This window comes from Ascaphus truei, chromosome 2 (assembly GCF_040206685.1).
Source record: "Ascaphus truei isolate aAscTru1 chromosome 2, aAscTru1.hap1, whole genome shotgun sequence".
NCBI classification, from domain to species: Eukaryota; Metazoa; Chordata; class Amphibia; order Anura; family Ascaphidae; genus Ascaphus; species Ascaphus truei.
This window is the reverse complement of record NC_134484.1, coordinates 41,948,927-41,967,154: the sequence shown is the minus strand read 5'-3', so window position 1 is coordinate 41,967,154 and position 18,228 is coordinate 41,948,927. Positions and strand designations below refer to the sequence as shown.

The 18,228-nt window shown below is 40.9% G+C and overlaps 1 long non-coding RNA gene across 1 annotated transcript in view; it reads right to left on the bottom strand.

Moving 5' to 3' along the window:
- The window catches only part of LOC142488493 (uncharacterized), a 47,831-nt gene extending 29,937 nt beyond the window's left edge, over positions 1-17,894 (bottom strand). Inside the window, exons 1-2 of the long non-coding RNA XR_012799439.1 lie at positions 17,837-17,894; positions 14,762-14,859 (exon numbers count right to left, since the gene is read on the bottom strand). This is a non-coding gene — a long non-coding RNA (uncharacterized LOC142488493). The remainder of the gene's footprint in view (positions 1-14,761; positions 14,860-17,836) is intronic.
- Between the last annotated feature and the right edge of the window lie 334 nt (positions 17,895-18,228).

Genomic DNA, 18,228 nt, shown 5'->3' with positions numbered 1-18,228 from the left:
GCCAGCAGTGACACCAACAGGAACAAATGGATTTTGCATTCCAGTACTGACAACTGAATATGTATGGGACCCATGTGCTAAGCTGCTGTGATTCCTTTGAAAAGGAAATCCCTCCTTAAATCTTGTCCTCGCTGTCTGACATCCATTACTTCAGTCAGAGCAATGCCAATGTAATGATGTACATTGAAAAATATTGTCCGTGCCTCGTCAGTCTTGCCACTGACTGATATCAAGCAGTTAACTCATTACTGGAGCAGTGGGAACGATGAGGCGAGGTCTAAAGCTCGACTCCTAAGTACTTCCTGCACAGATTTTCATTTCTTTTGTTGACACCTTGTTAACTCCTGTACTGTCATTCTTCATTTTTATTGTTCTCAGAATGTTTAATGTATTATAAACCAGTCTAAAATATATCATTAGTATGACTGATTCAAGAGAATATTTGACTTACAATGAAAGTATTGTGGGGATATGTACTGTATCAACTGTCACCAACTGGGGCTCCATACATAATGGAAAAATTGCATCATTTTGACACTTCATCACTCATACACATTAATGTATGTATTAAGATCATTTGTCCCAATTTCGTTCTGCTTACCCCAGTGAGCAATGTAGGAGTGGTTGGAGGATGAGTTACAAGAGGAGCTCTTTGGAGCAATATTCTAACGATATATATGTGTGTGTGTGTGTGTGTGTGTATATATATACATGTGTGTATATATGTGTGTGTGTGTGTATATAAATGTGTGTGTGTGTGTGTGTGTGTGTGTGTGTGTGTGTGTGTGTGTGTGTGTGTGTGTGTGTGTGTGTGTGTGTGTGTGTGTGTGTGTGTGTGTGTGTGTGTGTGTGTGTGTGTGTGTGTGTGTGTGTGTGTATATATATATATATTCTTATCCACACTTTCTCTCCCCCCAGCATCCCTTCCCTTCCCCACCTTTCTTTGACACTGTCCCCTGGCTTCAAACACTTAACACCCTACCTTATCTACAGTAAATATCTGGGTTTTTTTCCTCTCTCTACACTGTTTTAGCCATTGAATCCTTTGTATATCAGTATTGCTTGACCTGAAGAAAAGAGGATAACTCTTGTCCTATGACATAAATTGTTAGTCCAATAAAAAAGGTATCACCTAATACTGAAGAACTTATTTATTCTGCACTATCGCAACTGGACTAACACGGCTATTTTCTGCTTTATATATATATATATACAGTGGTTGACAAATCACCAAAAAATCTACTCGCCACACAAAAAAATCTACTCGCCACCTAGTACCAAACGTGTGCTTCTTGGGCCAATAGGAGCTTGCCATGATGTTAAATCCACTTGCCCGGGGCGAGCAAATGTATAGGTTTGTGGAACACTGTATATATATATACATGCATTGGCTTGAGGATTGGCTTGTGTAATACGAGCTTGAGACAAAAGGTGGCACTGAGTGCTCATTTGCATGTCATTTCCCAGAATCCCTTGCTGCAGTGAAAGCGCTGTATGTTGGGTGACAATGGGGAAAGACAGGGTTGCAGACCTGTCTAAGACATGCAAATGAACATACAGTAATATTTACAGTTGCTTTATGCTTTACTGTGGAGGGTTTTTGTCACTTTTTTTTACCCACCATAACCTTAATGACAGTGGTGATTACCTAGTCTAGTCTCAAACCTGCTAGCCATTAAGACCAGCGTCACACTGATGATACCCATCAAGGTTGAAACATGTATGTGAGTGGGTCTAATGGCTTTGCATCTCATCCCAGCCTCTGTCTAAAAGCTGTGTTTAAAACAGCATGCATTGGCTTGAGGATTGGCTTGTGTAATACGAGCTTGAGACAAAAGGTGGCACTGAGTGCTCATTTGCATGTCATTTCCCAGAAGCCCTTGCTGCAGTGGAAGTGCTGTATGCTGGGTGACAATGGGGAAAGACAGGGTTGCAGACCTGTCTAAGACATGCAAATGAACATACAGTAATATTTACAGTTGCTTTATGCTTTACTGTGGAGGGTTTTTGTCACTTTTTTTTACCCACCATAACCTTAATGACAGTGGTGATTACCTAGTCTTGTCTCAAACCTGCTAGCCATTAAGACCAGCCTCACACTGATGATACCCATCAAGGTTGAAACATGTATTTGAGTGAGTCTAATGGCTTTGCATCTCATCCCAGCCTCTGTCTAAAAGCTGTGTTTAAAACAGCATGCATTGGCTTGAGGATTGGCTTGTGTAATACGAGCTTGAGACAAAAGGTGGCACTGAGTGCTCATTTGCATGTCATTTCCCAGAATCCCTTGCTGCAGTGGAAGCGCTGTATGCTGGGTGACAATGGGGAAAGACAGGGTTGCAGACCTGTCTAAGACATGCAAATGAACAAACAGTAATATTTAAAGTTGCTATATATATATATATATATATATATATATATATATATATATATATATATATATATATATATATATATAGTGTGTGTGTCTAACTGCTGCAGTTTTCCTTTCTTTTCTGTGAAGTTTAACCTCTTCCCCCAGGAGATGTGTTCCAAATGTAAGAAACAAGTTTACCAGCTACATGTATATGTCACTGGTGCAAATGGATGCAAGTGAAAAGTTTTGCTCTTGGTTCTCAATTGCACCCTCTTGATACATATCCCCCTAAGCACTAAACATGTTATAAACTAATTGACAGGCTGCTCACTGGACTTATCATTTCTCTTATAGGAATTTATTTTTGTCTCTGTTAGTTGCTGATACTTTGCTGATTCAGGTATTGGGTAATACTGGGGTTGCCGGGTAGAAGAACATTGTTCAAATATAGTGCTCAAGTGACATGCTCTGTAATTAACAATGATTTCTTGATTGAAGGGAATAGGCTGGGTATAAGGTATATAAATGAGTGAGGTATATATGGGTGCGTATGTAGTCTGTGACCTGAATAAATGTCCTGGTGAGTGTGGGTAATGGAGATATATGAGCTCCACCCCCTCACTGCCAAATGTGGACTGGTACTGACACTTGAATAAACACACCAATAAAATACCTCTATGTACTATTTAAAGGTACAACTCACGTGACCTTGCCCATTGTGCCTTCTGGAAAGCGTGCTCCTGCTGGTAGAAATGATTCGGGTAGCCACAGATGTAGAAGTGCAGCGCACAGCGATGAACTGGATCCACAGGACAGCAGTAGTGTGATGAAGATAAAAATTCTTTATTGAAAAGTCATGGTGCAGACAGGTATGGGTGCAGGAAAAAACCTCTGTCTCTAACGCGTTTCACGCCTTACTGGCGCTTCGTCGGAGAGTACAGTGTGGTGTGCTGTGGTTGCCCTCTTATAGAGATCCCAATTATCATAATTTGAGACCTCCGTGTAAAATTTGTAAACCGGAAGTGACGCGACTCACTTGGTATACCGGAAGTGACGTATCGCGATATGCGATTCACTGTTATTTGCCGGCTGGGTTTGGTAATAGGGTGCGCGTCTTCTGACCTCATGGGGAGGGGTTATCTAGGAGTGTGGGAATAAAGCAAAGTCCAATCTAACCGTATTTAGGTATATACTAAACCGGAAGTGACGTGTCGCTATGGCACACATTTTTAGACCGGAAATGACGTATCGCTATGGTGCCCATGACAATGATTTGTTGACATAATAAATATGTAGTCATGGCAACCCGTGGATTAACCCTGGGGTGAAGACTTTATACAAATGAGGGAAAGCACAGCACAAATATCTTTGCTGAATAGTTGGTGACTCATTTCAAGCAAGATATATTAAAAACAATAATAAACATATACAATCCTATCAGAGGACATCAGTACATATTAATGATAATGAAATACAATAATTATGATACTTAGTATGACACAGAACTAGATTGGAGAGAGAACAATGTATAATACATTCTATTGGTCAGGTTCAGAGAGATATGAAGAGATAACCATCTACCTTGTAATGAAAGAAATTATAAATATATGTATAATATAATATGTACATGACCTGATATTAATAATGCCAATAATAATTTTATTGTAAAAAATGTTTCAATTCCCAATCGGTATTTATACCCCCGGGTGCAAGAGACCCGAGGGTATAAATCCAAAACATTTCTCTCTGATTCAGAGTCAATTCTCTATTGCCTCCCCTAATGTGTTTGGGGATATGTTCCAATGCATGGAATGTGAAAGTTTTTAACGAACCTTGTGGGCATTCATGAAAATGTTTTGCTACCGGTAATTCTAAGTGATTCTTTTTAATGGAGCGTATATGCTCTGAAATTCTAATCTTTAACGGACGAATCGTCCTTCCGATGTATATTTTACCACATTTACAATTTATTTTATACACTACATAGTTTGTATTACATGTCATAAAATGATTAATTCTATATTTCTGTCCTGTATGTTTATTAGTGATTTCTGACAAAGGAGTGACATACTTACAGTAAACACAATTCCCACATTTATGGAAACCTTTGGGTAATTTTGTGTCTCTAGATTCTAGGGCAAATAGACTCGGTGATAAGAGATAACCTATAGTTTTCGCCTTTTTGTAGACAAACCTTGGTGTGTTAGACACATATTTGTTAAGGTCTTTGTCTAATTGTAGAACCTTCCAATGTTTATCTACAATTTGTTTGATACATTTTGCCTGATTACTGTACGTTGTAATAAAGAGTGGTGTTCCTGAATCTCGTTCCTGTGGTCTATTGTGTTTGTATTTGTCTGGAAATTTCTTTAGTAAATGTTCTCTCTCTGTGTTAAGCGCTCTATTGAATGCAGATTGAATATGTTCCTCAGGGTAGCCTCGGTTTCTAAATCTCTCACTCAACATCTCAGATTCTTCCAAGAAGGTTTCCTCAGTGGAGCAAATCCTTCTTAGTCTGAGATATTGTCCGATTGGTATGCCACGTAAAAGTGGTTTCGGATGACTGCTATTTGCCCTGAGGAGGGAATTGCGGGCATTGGTTTTACGAAACAGGTTTGTCTGTACTGTGCAATCAGTATCAACATATAGATTGATGTCTAAATAATTGATATGATTGATGTGAGTTGATGTTGTAAATTTTAGATTATATACATTGTCATTCAGATAAAGAATAAATTCCTGTAGTGTAGAGTAGTCTCCCCTCCATATCAAAATAAGGTCGTCAATGTACCGACGATAAAAAATAATGTTGTTACGAAACGGGTTGGTGACACCAAAAATGTGAATGTTTTCCCAAAATCCCATGTATAAGTTCGCGTAGGAAGGTGCAAAAGAAGTCCCCATTGCCATGCCTTGGCAATGGGGACTTCTTTTGCACCTTCCTACGCGAACTTATACATGGGATTTTGGGAAAACATTCACATTTTTGGTGTCACCAACCCGTTTCGTAACAACATTATTTTTTATCGTCGGTACATTGACGACCTTATTTTGATATGGAGGGGAGACTACTCTACACTACAGGAATTTATTCTTTATCTGAATGACAATGTATATAATCTAAAATTTACAACATCAACTCACATCAATCATATCAATTATTTAGACATCAATCTATATGTTGATACTGATTGCACAGTACAGACAAACCTGTTTCGTAAAACCAATGCCCGCAATTCCCTCCTCAGGGCAAATAGCAGTCATCCGAAACCACTTTTACGTGGCATACCAATCGGACAATATCTCAGACTAAGAAGGATTTGCTCCACTGAGGAAACCTTCTTGGAAGAATCTGAGATGTTGAGTGAGAGATTTAGAAACCGAGGCTACCCTGAGGAACATATTCAATCTGCATTCAATAGAGCGCTTAACACAGAGAGAGAACATTTACTAAAGAAATTTCCAGACAAATACAAACACAATAGACCACAGGAACGAGATTCAGGAACACCACTCTTTATTACAACGTACAGTAATCAGGCAAAATGTATCAAACAAATTGTAGATAAACATTGGAAGGTTCTACAATTAGACAAAGACCTTAACAAATATGTGTCTAACACACCAAGGTTTGTCTATAAAAAGGCGAAAACTATAGGTTATCACTTATCACCGAGTCTATTTGCCCTAGAATCTAGAGACACAAAATTACCCAAAGGTTTCCATAAATGTGGGAATTGTGTTTACTGTAAGTATGTCACTCCTTTGTCAGAAATCACTAATAAACATACAGGACAGAAATATAGAATTAATCATTTTATGACATGTAATACAAACTATGTAGTGTATAAAATAAATTGTAAATGTGGTAAAATATACATCGGAAGGACGATTCGTCCGTTAAAGATTAGAATTTCAGAGCATATACGCTCCATTAAAAAGAATCACTTAGAATTACCGGTAGCAAAACATTTTCATGAATGCCCACAAGGTTCGTTAAAAACTTTCACATTCCATGCATTGGAACATATCCCCAAACACATTAGGGGAGGCAATAGAGAATTGACTCTGAATCAGAGAGAAATGTTTTGGATTTATACCCTCGGGTCTCTTGCACCCGGGGGTATAAATACCGATTGGGAATTGAAACATTTTTTACAATAAAATTATTATTGGCATTATTAATATCAGGTCATGTACATATTATATTATACATATATTTATAATTTCTTTCATTACAAGGTAGATGGTTATCTCTTCATATCTCTCTGAACCTGACCAATAGAATGTATTATACATTGTTCTCTCTCCAATCTAGTTCTGTGTCATACTAAGTATCATAATTATTGTATTTCATTATCATTAATATGTACTGATGTCCTCTGATAGGATTGTATATGTTTATTATTGTTTTTAATATATCTTGCTTGAAATGAGTCACCAACTATTCAGCAAAGATATTTGTGCTGTGCTTTCCCTCATTTGTATAAAGTCTTCACCCCAGGGTTAATCCACGGGTTGCCATGACTACATATTTATTATGTCAACAAATCATTGTCATGGGCACCATAGCGATACGTCATTTCCGGTCTAAAAATGTGTGCCATAGCGACACGTCACTTCCGGTTTAGTATATACCTAAATACGGTTAGATTGGACTTTGCTTTATTCCCACACTCCTAGATAACCCCTCCCCATGAGGTCAGAAGACGCGCACCCTATTACCAAACCCAGCCGGCAAATAACAGTGAATCGCATATCGCGATACGTCACTTCCGGTATACCAAGTGAGTCGCGTCACTTCCGGTTTACAAATTTTACACGGAGGTCTCAAATTATGATAATTGGGATCTCTATAAGAGGGCAACCACAGCACACCACACTGTACTCTCCGACGAAGCGCCAGTAAGGCGTGAAACGCGTTAGAGACAGAGGTTTTTTCCTGCACCCATACCTGTCTGCACCATGACTTTTCAATAAAGAATTTTTATCTTCATCACACTACTGCTGTCCTGTGGATCCAGTTCATCGCTGTGCGCTGCACTTCTACATCTGTGGCTACTCGAATAATACTGGGGTTGCTTCTGTGGAGTTACTTTGAGGGAAGTACTGTGGTTGAATAGATCCTACAGGAATGGGCCTGAAGATGGGCTTTGCCCCGAAACGTTGCCCCCTTTATTAATTTTTTGTTCCCACACTCCATTGACCTTTCCCTTAGGCTGTGGCCCTAATGCACGTGACGGCGCATGTGGCACGAACAATATGTAGTACCTCTATCAGGATAAAATGTTTTGTGCGATACCTGCGTCATGTGAGCTGTTCAGCCAATGAGGGCGAACCAGCCTGGTGATGTCATGGCCACACCTCAGTCACACCTCCCAGTCGCGAGTGAATCTGAGTCCACATATCGCTCAGACGACAGGCACGTGCAACTCCATGCGCTCCATCGCGTGTACGCCTGCACTATATCGCAGCCTTACTCCCTCCCTTCCCTTATTTTGATTTTTGAGTTGCTCCTCCCCGTGTCATCTACCCCCTACCTATACCACTTTGTTTTTTGCATTTTTTGCTACGTGTCCTGCAGCCTATTCACATTAACTCAAGTTACGTTTATTTTGCTATTATAGATATTTCCTTCTATGCAGTTATTTACTTATATTATCTTGTTTTTGTACAGACTTGCATGGTGTTAAGTTATCGCATTGTATTATTTTGTTTCTTTTTGAGTAAATAGACCTGTTGGTGTCACACTTTGAGCAGTGTTTCCATTTATGAGTGTGCTGATTCCCCTCTTTTGTTTACTATGTTATAAACTTTGTACCAGTGAAAAAAAGGAGATACGATAGTCTTAAGCAAAAGAACCAAAAGTTTGATCCAAGCATCCCCTCTACCCTGGCAATAAGATTTGCCTTCTGGAAGGCCTAACCGGAGCAGCCAGCAGCACTAGTCATTTGAAAATTGTGTCTGTTGAGTTGAAGAGGAACTAGCAGTTGCATCTTCAGGTTGGTAAGGGTGCCTATATGTACGTGCAGGTCAGTCTGTATGTGTATGTTAGTACAGATCAGTTTGTGTACAGGTTAGAGAGTGAGTCTATAGGTCAGTCAGTCAGTGTGTGTGTTTGTGTTTACAGTTCAGTCTATTTGAATACAGGTCATTGCTAGTGTCTGTGTGTACATGTACATCTATATGTGTACAGATTTTGTGATGTACAGGTCAGTTTATATGTGTGCAGGTAAGTGTGTTTGTGTGTGTGTACATATGTCAGTTTGTATGTTTACAGGTCATTATGTGGCTGTCAGTCTTTGTGCATCTGTGCAAGTTAGTGTGTGTGTGTGTGTTTGTGTGTGTGTCTGTACCGGTCAATGTACTTGTGTTAGTACTGATGGAGTGGCCGTTATTCGAACACTTCACGCATCATGTACATCGGAATCCCGATTTGAAACCGCGGGAGTAATTCCAACCTTCCCGCACTAAGATGCGAGCACGGCGAGAGCAGAAAAACGAATTTTAGTGTTCTGGCTATTAAAAACATGAAATTGACACAGTAGCACAGTACTGTACACATTACAATTCATCCATTTTATTGCAAACAAAGAAACAGAATCCATGAAATTCAAACAAAACATCCGTGATAAGCGCAGGTGCCTGGGGCGATTAGCCACGATTCATGCTGCGTGGGGAACAGCAGAGAACCCAAAATCGGCGCCGAGATGTGTTCGAATAACGGCCGCTCCATCAGTAAGTCTTTCGCTTGAGAACCTGGACTTACTCATGCCTTAATCCCTTGGGGGACGGGGGGGGGGGTGGGTGTCTTGAACCTCCTAACCTAACCCTTCACTAAATAACAAACATACAAGTACTTGGAAGAAGTTGCAGCTTTTATTGATAATACAAAATATAACCAAAAACGAGGGTAAGTTGCTTTGTAAACAATTCATAAGCCCGAAGGATACCCCCGACTTGTACCTCTATTTGCCAATAGCCTCCCAAGCCACTTGGCCCAAACCAAAACCACCGCTGAAAGGTCACTACCATACCGGCTGCCCAAACAACTACTGTTGACCTCCCAACAAGGAGCCAACTTCTGCCAGGGTCCCTTCCTTCTCTACCGCCTTCTCGACAAACTTCAATAAGAAATAAAAACCATTATAACCCAACTATCCCAAAACACCAACATTAAGATTAGTAAACAGGGAGGGAGGGAGTGATGGTGGGACTTCTTACATGCCTGGAAATGAAGAGTTAGGAACATCTCACTCCAGCACTAATATAACCTAGACTCCCTGGCTGCTTACACCTCTCCTATTTCCCTCAACTAGCATCATTAGGCTACCCCCCTCCCCACTCGGTAGGCAGTCATGCTGCCCTTTGCCCAAGGACTAAAGACCTTGCTGTTTATCACATATGCACTCAGCATACAGTACAATACTTCCACTGCAGCACAGGATTCTGTTTGCAAACAGAAAGAGAAACTGCAGCAGATGCACATTTTTGCACTGACTCTCTCTTCAACTAATTCTTACATTAACCACGCCCCGAAAATGTTCACCGTGTCAGTTAAGCAAAATGTGGTAAATGCACAATGATACATTAATACAAAGTGACATGAGTCAAAATTACAACACATGTTTTGGAGCATGCTCCTGTTGCAACACTTCAAACAATTCCTCCCTTTGTGACTGTGCTGGTCAGTCAGTTTTTGTTGGTCAGTATGTGAGAGTATAGGGTAATATAGGTTCCACCCACCCAACCAGGGTGGCAGTCTGGGTGCACTAGGGTAATTAGTAAATTACTTGCGACAAGAGAAAGAAGTGTCTCTCTCCACAGTGAGATTGTATTTGCCACAATTATTTTATCCTGTCTATTCCATTAAAGTTTTGTTTTTATCTCATTCAGATTATCATCCGTCTATTTTCAGGGGTATTATTTAAACCTAATATTCAGTATCACATTGTGGTGATATCTCACTCACTAGTCTCCCTACACAACACCCAAATTATCTATCAGTCCCTCTATGACTTAGGCAACTCAGAGAGTGCATGCAATTGGGTATTCCTGTCTCTCTCCGGCGGTGGAGAGAGACTCCTCTCTCTTTTGTTGCTTGTCTAGGTGTCAGATTCCAAGAACAAAACAGATTTGGGGGTTCTGGGATGAAATGTTCCTCTTAATGAAATAAGTCTTGTTTTGTTTTTGTTTTTTTAATCAGGGAGACTCAGTTGAAGAGACTGATTGTAGTCAAAACCAGTGAGATTGAATCAAAATCAAGGGAGAAAAATGACTCTTACTGGACTCAGCAAAATGAAATTCTCAAATGAAGGGCGAGAAAACCTGTTCAAATAAGCCAATTGCATTGGTAAATTGTATACAATTTATTTTGTAAATGTATTTAGTAGGAACATGATTTTCTGCTCTAGGATGAAAATTCACCATGATATTCTGACTTATCACGTTTATGGATTAGTGCCTGTCACAACAGAGTTGCCTATTCTTTATTTGCCTATTTTTCCCCCACAATTGTATTTGATACAGAATTGTACTGTAGTATATGTAGCCAGGTCCCCCAGGTCTGTTCTCACCTCCGCTACAGTGGGAGCGTTAGGCATGGTTGCATAGCATGCAGGGAGCACTCCGGTACATAGGAGGCTCAGCGCTGGCCCGAATGGTCAGGGTTCCGCCATTTTGAGGTTCGCGCATGTGCAGTGAGCCTGGTAGGCAACGGCACCTAGAGAGATCTAGCACATGCGCAGGAAGTGGCTGCGGTAGCATGCTAAGCCCGGACCTATAAGAAGAGGGGTAGAGCAGGGGACTACAAGTCCCATGAGTGCTAGTGAGACCACCTGATGCCAGGGAGCCAATAGGGCACTAGGATCCTTGCAGGAAGGAGATAGGAGGTTGCGCAGGGGAGCACGTTGAGTCAGTCAAGACCAGGAAGGGGAGGAGGTAGGAGCTGCGTGTCTAGAGAGGCAAGTAGCCTCTACACTAGGCCAGAGACCCCATAGGCCCCAGACAGGCCCCTGAGTCACATGCAGCTTGTGGTTGCTGTAGGGACACAGCGGACACTGCATTTCCTAAAAGAGGTTTGGGACCAGGCCTCTTCAGAGACAGACATAACATATACCCGGGTGGGATCGCCTGGAAGGATGTCACGGAAGGTATCATGTGTCGGTGGATCCTTTGCGAAGTTGTCTGCTGGCCTGAGCGCAGGAGCGCTCAGCAGGTAATCACATACACCAAGTGCACCAACTATATACTCTCTCTCCATAGTGGCCACGCGGTCACCACACACTGGGGTTTGGGTGTGGGACATTGGACACGGTGTGAGCAACACGGTGGAGGGTCGCGTCCTGCGAGACGCTTTGGAGAGTTGTATCTCTAGTGGGAAGGAGTATGTGATGTGTACGCATATAAAATCTCTGCATATATTTAGTAAAGGTGTTTGTTATTATACATTCAGTGTGTGTATATTATATTGGTGTCCGGTGAGGAGCAACTCCCACTCAGCTGGGATCCATCACAGGTGGAGGCGCTGCATCTGGTAAGAAGTAATACATATATATATCACCCCAGGCTCTCCGTGGCAGAGGCTCAGGTCCTGCGAGCTAACAGGTTACACACATCATTGGTAGTCTTCCTTTGTTCTGGGGGAAACAGGGCTACATATACTATAAAATATGTTTACTAATATTTAGTATATTGCAATTGCTGTAGAATATTGACAGAGTGTAGCCATCTGTCTGGTACCTAAATGGTTAATCTATTACATTTAGAACTTTACTTCTCCTGTATTTAGCTTACATAGTGGGAGAGGGGTTAGTATTTGTGTAAATAGTTATGTTTTCATTTTGTAGTGGTTGAGTTGTTGTAACATCTTGAGTGTGTAACTATCAGGGAAGAGTTATTTTGCTGTTTCTATGCGAGTGGAAAGTAGGAGCTGAATGCTGAACTGAACCCAACACTAAGTAACTAGAGTGAGAAGAATAGAAAGCAACTGATCAGGAATCTGAGCCAGGAACCTGTATATGAAACTGGTTGGAGTACGAAAGCCAGAAGTGGAGCCACTGAGGAGAAGTCATGTGAGTGGTCAGTAATGAAAGTGACTTGCAGGCTTGAATCTTCAGTGTTAAACAAGGAATCCAAATGACTTTAAAAGTGCCAGAAGTCTAGTAGACAAGAGCCATGTGACTCATGAAATAGGACCTCCTTATGCCAAGCCTCACTAGAGTACCGTCCGCAATAATGGATTGCAACTTCAACGCCACTAACAAGGGCACGTGCCCTCATCGGGTGGGAGTCTGAGGATCCAAATTACCCACAGTGGATAAAGTGTTTTTTAGTTATTGAAATTGTCTTACCGAAAAATCAGTTCTGTTTTGTTAGAATGGGATTTGTATATTTTTTTTTTTTTTTGTAACTTGATTGTGAAGAATTATTTCTGTTATTTTATTTTGCATAATAAAGACATTTGTTTTCATTTTAAAGTCTTTGGCACCCCGTTTGTTCTTAAATTCTTCCATTCTCGCCATCGTCATATACAACAGCTCCCCTGAGACGTTCTGCAGAAACCAGCAGTACAGAGGTTAATCCCTGAAGATCCCGGTGAAGTGACTGGTACCCAAGGAACCAGTAGGCCGGGTTGGGTCACAGTGTAATTATGTAATCTTTTGTGATATCATTTGCCATGCATGACCAAGCCGAAAGAGGCTTCCCATAACTGGTACTCAGACATCTCAAACTGATGTTGTTCTGATTGTCCCCCGAAGGTTACCTGAATGTATTTTTGTAATGAATTGTGATTAAGCTCACAGTGCACAGGGTTGCTAGACAAAGGTCTGCAATATCCAGAAAAAGACAAAAAAAAACATAGTTTGGCACACTTCTGCAGGGAGTATATCACAAACTTCCTATGACCTGACCAGCATCATACAGCCAGATAGCTCTTCTAATCCTAAAATAATATGAATCATGTGCAGCCTCGGGACATACATGCTCCAAATTGGCAATGACACAGACTCTGCTTCGTATAAATGGAGTGATGCATGTTCAGTCTCTAAAAATGTGTTCTGTATTTACAAGTTAATATGAACGTAACATGAATACAGTAAATGGCGCCAGTAATTCTGTGGAAGCCAGCTTTATTATCACAAAGTAACTTGATATCCTGGATACTATCACTATGGCCTGGGAAGTGGATCAATATTTTCATCGGGACCAACAGGCTGTATCTATCCATCTGTAGATATGGGCATTGGTAGAATCCAGATACAGTATACTAAATTAAGGAAGCACATGTACTGTTATCATGTAAACCACAAAGTAACCATTGTGCTTAACCCCCCTATTGCCTGCAGAAATACATTTAGATGTTTTTGGTTTTTGGAACTATCCATTGTTATTGGCACAATATAATATTTTGATTTACAATTCTTTATATTTTGAGAAGAATAAAATGAAGATAAATCATATTGATTTTCAAAAGATTCACTCAATGTAGCATACTACTTTATATATTCACACAATTCTAACGCTATGGTTGCATTTCTTCTAGGATAACCTCTAGACACCATACAATTCAAAGAAGTAAGGGATACTGCCCACAAGTAACAATATAGAGTCTGGGATTCACTAGCCTTTGATATTGAGTATCACAATCCTGCGTTAAGTGGCCGGGACTTGAATAGCATATAGCGTTGGAACGCTGTGTTGGAGCTCAGTGAATCTCCCCTATAATATCATGTTTGGTAAGAACCACTGCATACTGTAGGATTGAGTAGTAACTTTACCAATGCTTTAGGAAAGACTGAATGATCATGCGCCGCCGAGTATTCTAACACTTGCCTTAAACTTGCCTTGGAAAATCTGGGGCTATAACTAAAAAGATCCAGGTACATGCTGCAAACATTTCAGTGACATTCTGTAGAGACTAATGGCCCATCGGATTAACACAGCAGGGGTCCCTGGCAGTCCCACTCAGTTTGAATGGGACTGCCAGGGACCCACGTTGTTAATCCGATGGGCCATTAGTCTGTCTGCAGAAATGTTGCAGCATGAACCCAGCATGTTTTCAGCATCTACCCAGTATGTACCTGGGTCTTGTTGGTGATTGCCCCAGATTGGTTTTAGAATACTCCTCTGCACTACAGTATGGCAAAAAATGAATGAATGAGGAATACAAACCGTAAATTGTGTTTAATATGAAATTATGGGGAACACTTTGCTAAAAATTCCCTAGTAATCACAAACTGCACTTGCACAACAATGTAATATGAAAAATATGAAATATTCTTGACAAATAGCACCAATTTGGCATATGTAAAATAACTTCCAGCGCTCTGTGTGGGTACGGTATACATGTTGCAGGGAAAGGAGTATTTCACACAATGATATTTTAAGGCTAGTTTCACTTACCGTATGTGGTCAAATTATATTTGTTTCATTTTTGCCTTTGGGCTTCATTTTTGTCAACTTGATCCCATGCTTACTATAAATGCTACAGTAGTTTCCTACTTTAGAGAAATAGAGATTCAAAATCATTTTACAGACTCTTTTATCCAAATGGGCATTGCAAATTTTCAAAGAACTGCTTCATATCTTAGTCCTAATCACTGCAACTTTGCATTCACTACTGCATTATTTTATCAGCCAGGTACAGTAAGAGCGACTAAGTATACCCATTAAAAAAATGATAAAGTATTATAAAGATGGGTTTTTAACTTTTTTCCCATTCAAATAGGTCTTGCTAACTGGAACTGTATCTCTAAAGCTAGAATCCTACAGTATAGCAGCCTATAAATCAAGGATCGGCACTTTCACTGGTGTTTTGGTTCTAAAAAAAGAAATTGGGGGGTTTGATTGCACCAGAACTCGACTGCTTTGGGATTTTAATTATGGAATTTTTTTTATAAAAGGGAGTCAAATGTAAAAATGCACATATGTATGTACGTATTTCTTTATTTATATAGCAAAGAGATAGGTTTTGTGTTGCACACCCTTAATCAGATATAGGGAAGCAAGATACTTACGTTTTATAATACCAGTGCTCCTTGGTTCAGGGAATAACCTGTCTGGGGAAATCCTGTGTTCAAATAAGAATGGAAAATCCAGAACACTTTGGATTTGATACATGAATTTATTCTGTCAAAAGGCACATTTGACAGAATAAATTCATGCATCAAACCCGAAGTGCCCTGGATTTTCCATTTTTATTTATAGAGCGCCATTCATGTACATAGCGCATATACGCAAAGTTTTGTGCGTACGTTTGCAAGTTTTTCATTCGCAAAGCCAAAAGTTTGCCCAGTTGACTTCAATGGGGAATTGCAGCCATATTGGCCGTTTCGGCAGATATAGAATGACCCCTATTTATCGCCACTCATTTAAGAGGTAGGCGTTTATGTACTGTTCTCCTATGAGCCGTAATCAAACCATAATGATTTCCTCATCTTCTTCCGATGTCAAACTTTGAAAATGTGCTCGGAAAAGTGACGTTTCCAAACTTTTCATTAAACTAAATATATAGCAAGGTAGAGATGGATCATGGAATCCAACTCCCAGTGGAACCGGACACATAAAACGAAAGCGCACACTCCAATATAGCAATAGGTCTGGTTTAATGCAGGTAAGGCAACAGCAACAGGTTTATTACAGGTAAGGCAACAGCAACAGGACAACACGAACACGAGGTGCGTTCGTGTTGTCCTGTTGCTGTTGCCTTACCTGCAATAAACCAGACCTATTGCTATATTGGAGTGTGCGCTTCTGTCTTATGTTTCCGGTTCCACTGGGAGTTGGATTTCTCTGGCAGTGCATTCCATGATCCATCCCTACCTTGCTGTATCTTCATCTGGATGGGCTGCACGCCCCTGATGTCTGGAACGTCCATGCAAGCACACAGGTAAAGGGCCGCAGTGCCCTGTCATATATACATATGGACACCTGTGCTTCTTTATTTTCGGATTTGCTTATTTGGTCGGGTGTTTATTGTGTTTAAGTTGTGGTGGTCAAGTGGACTCCACTAGACACTCATCCCCTCCTATTGCACATGTATTCATTGATTCAGGACTTTCCATTGTCATCTTGACTATTTATATATGCTATGGATGGAATTCTCTCTAATTATTGATGCATCACATTTTTTTCTATTAAACTAAATATATGCCTGATGAGCACACCCCCGGGAACTTATTTCAATACGATTAGCACATTGCTTCATCTACTTCGAAGGCAGTGACATTAGTACTGCACTGCTACTACTTCCAATTAAAACTCACTGGGGGATATGTACAGTACTGTACATGTGCCTCACAACTGGGACCTTATTTCCTCCACTCACGGCCATTTAGCTCTGACTCCACAGTGACACAATCAGCTCACCCATGTTAAACAATCAAATAGGGGAAAAGCTAAGAAAAAGAGAATGCTTTCTTAGGCCGGGGCCATGGTAAAAAAATATAGCGCTGAGCCGCGCTGAGCCGCGCTGAGCCAGGAAACTTACCTCCTGCATTCGGCATGTGTGGGGCTCTGGTAGACACTTCCGCAGGCGTGCGGCGGCGTGTGGAATTTCTGCCGACAGATAATTAAATTTTTCGCGCTGAGAGAAGCGGAGGGCCGGTCACGTGACCGGCAAAAGCCAATGGCACTCCGTGACGTCGGCGCCGTGACGTGGCGCGCTAGCCCCGCCTCCTACCCACCTCCCACCCACCTCACAAGCACGCTCGCTGACACTCATGCCAGGACACAAAAAAGCTCCTGCTTGAGCAGGAGAGCATGAGCGTCAGCGCGGCTCAGCGCTGTATTTTTTACCATGGCCCTCGGCCTTAGGGTTGTGATGGTGAATCTTACTCAAACAGTAAGTACACGGATCGCCAAATTAAGTGAAATGTCTCCCACATTCCAGGTTGTTATATATACAGTATATATATATATATATATATATATATATATATATATATATATAATCAAAATATAAATAGATGATACCGTTCTGTGGTGGCTAACACGGTACTGATACCTCTACATAATATATATATATACCATAATACTGAGTTAAGTTATGGTGAGTAAAAAAATTGACAAAAACCCTCCACAGGAAAGCATATATATATTTACATATAAGCATATATGTATTTGTACATATATATATATATATACACACACACACACACACACACACACCTGATAACCAACAGGTCAGGTTTCAGGATATCCCTGCTTCGGCACAGATGGCTCAATCAGTGTATTCTGGGCCCAAAGACACGTATAGGGTGTGAATAAACCCAGATAGCTTAACTCATGCCTTCCCTCTTCCAAAGCACAAGTCCTTTTGTCTTTCTTAGTTATATTGAGGGAAAATCACAGGAAGAACGGTGCTTGCAGATGTAGTGTGGGTAGAGAGTGCTTCTCTCTCTAAAGTGCAGTGTATCGAGGTAGGGCAGTGTAAAAACAGAAAGGCCTTGCTGGAGTTAATAGCAGGCAGGTACTCACTCAGAGTCCAGGGTGAAAAGGAAGTAAGGGCTGAGTGTCACACAGGAAAAGTATGAGACTGAACTAACTGTCAGCAGGGACAGGGGGGGGGGGGAATAGAATAGCCCATTCTAGGAGAATAGCTGAGGTTGCTATAGCAACTCACTGACTAGGGCTGTGTAAACAACATGTGTATCAAAATGTAGCCTTTCACATGCAGCTAGCTGCTGGGACAGGGAAAATAACAGGCAGCTTAACTAGGGAGACATGAATCCTATGAGCTGCAAAGGGAGACAGTCAGAAAAATATGAAATCCTGTTCCAGGACACAGTGGCTCAGTCGAAGACTGAAAACCTGACCCGTTGGTGGCCTTTAAGGACTGGAGTTGACCACCCCTGCTCTGGAAGGTATTG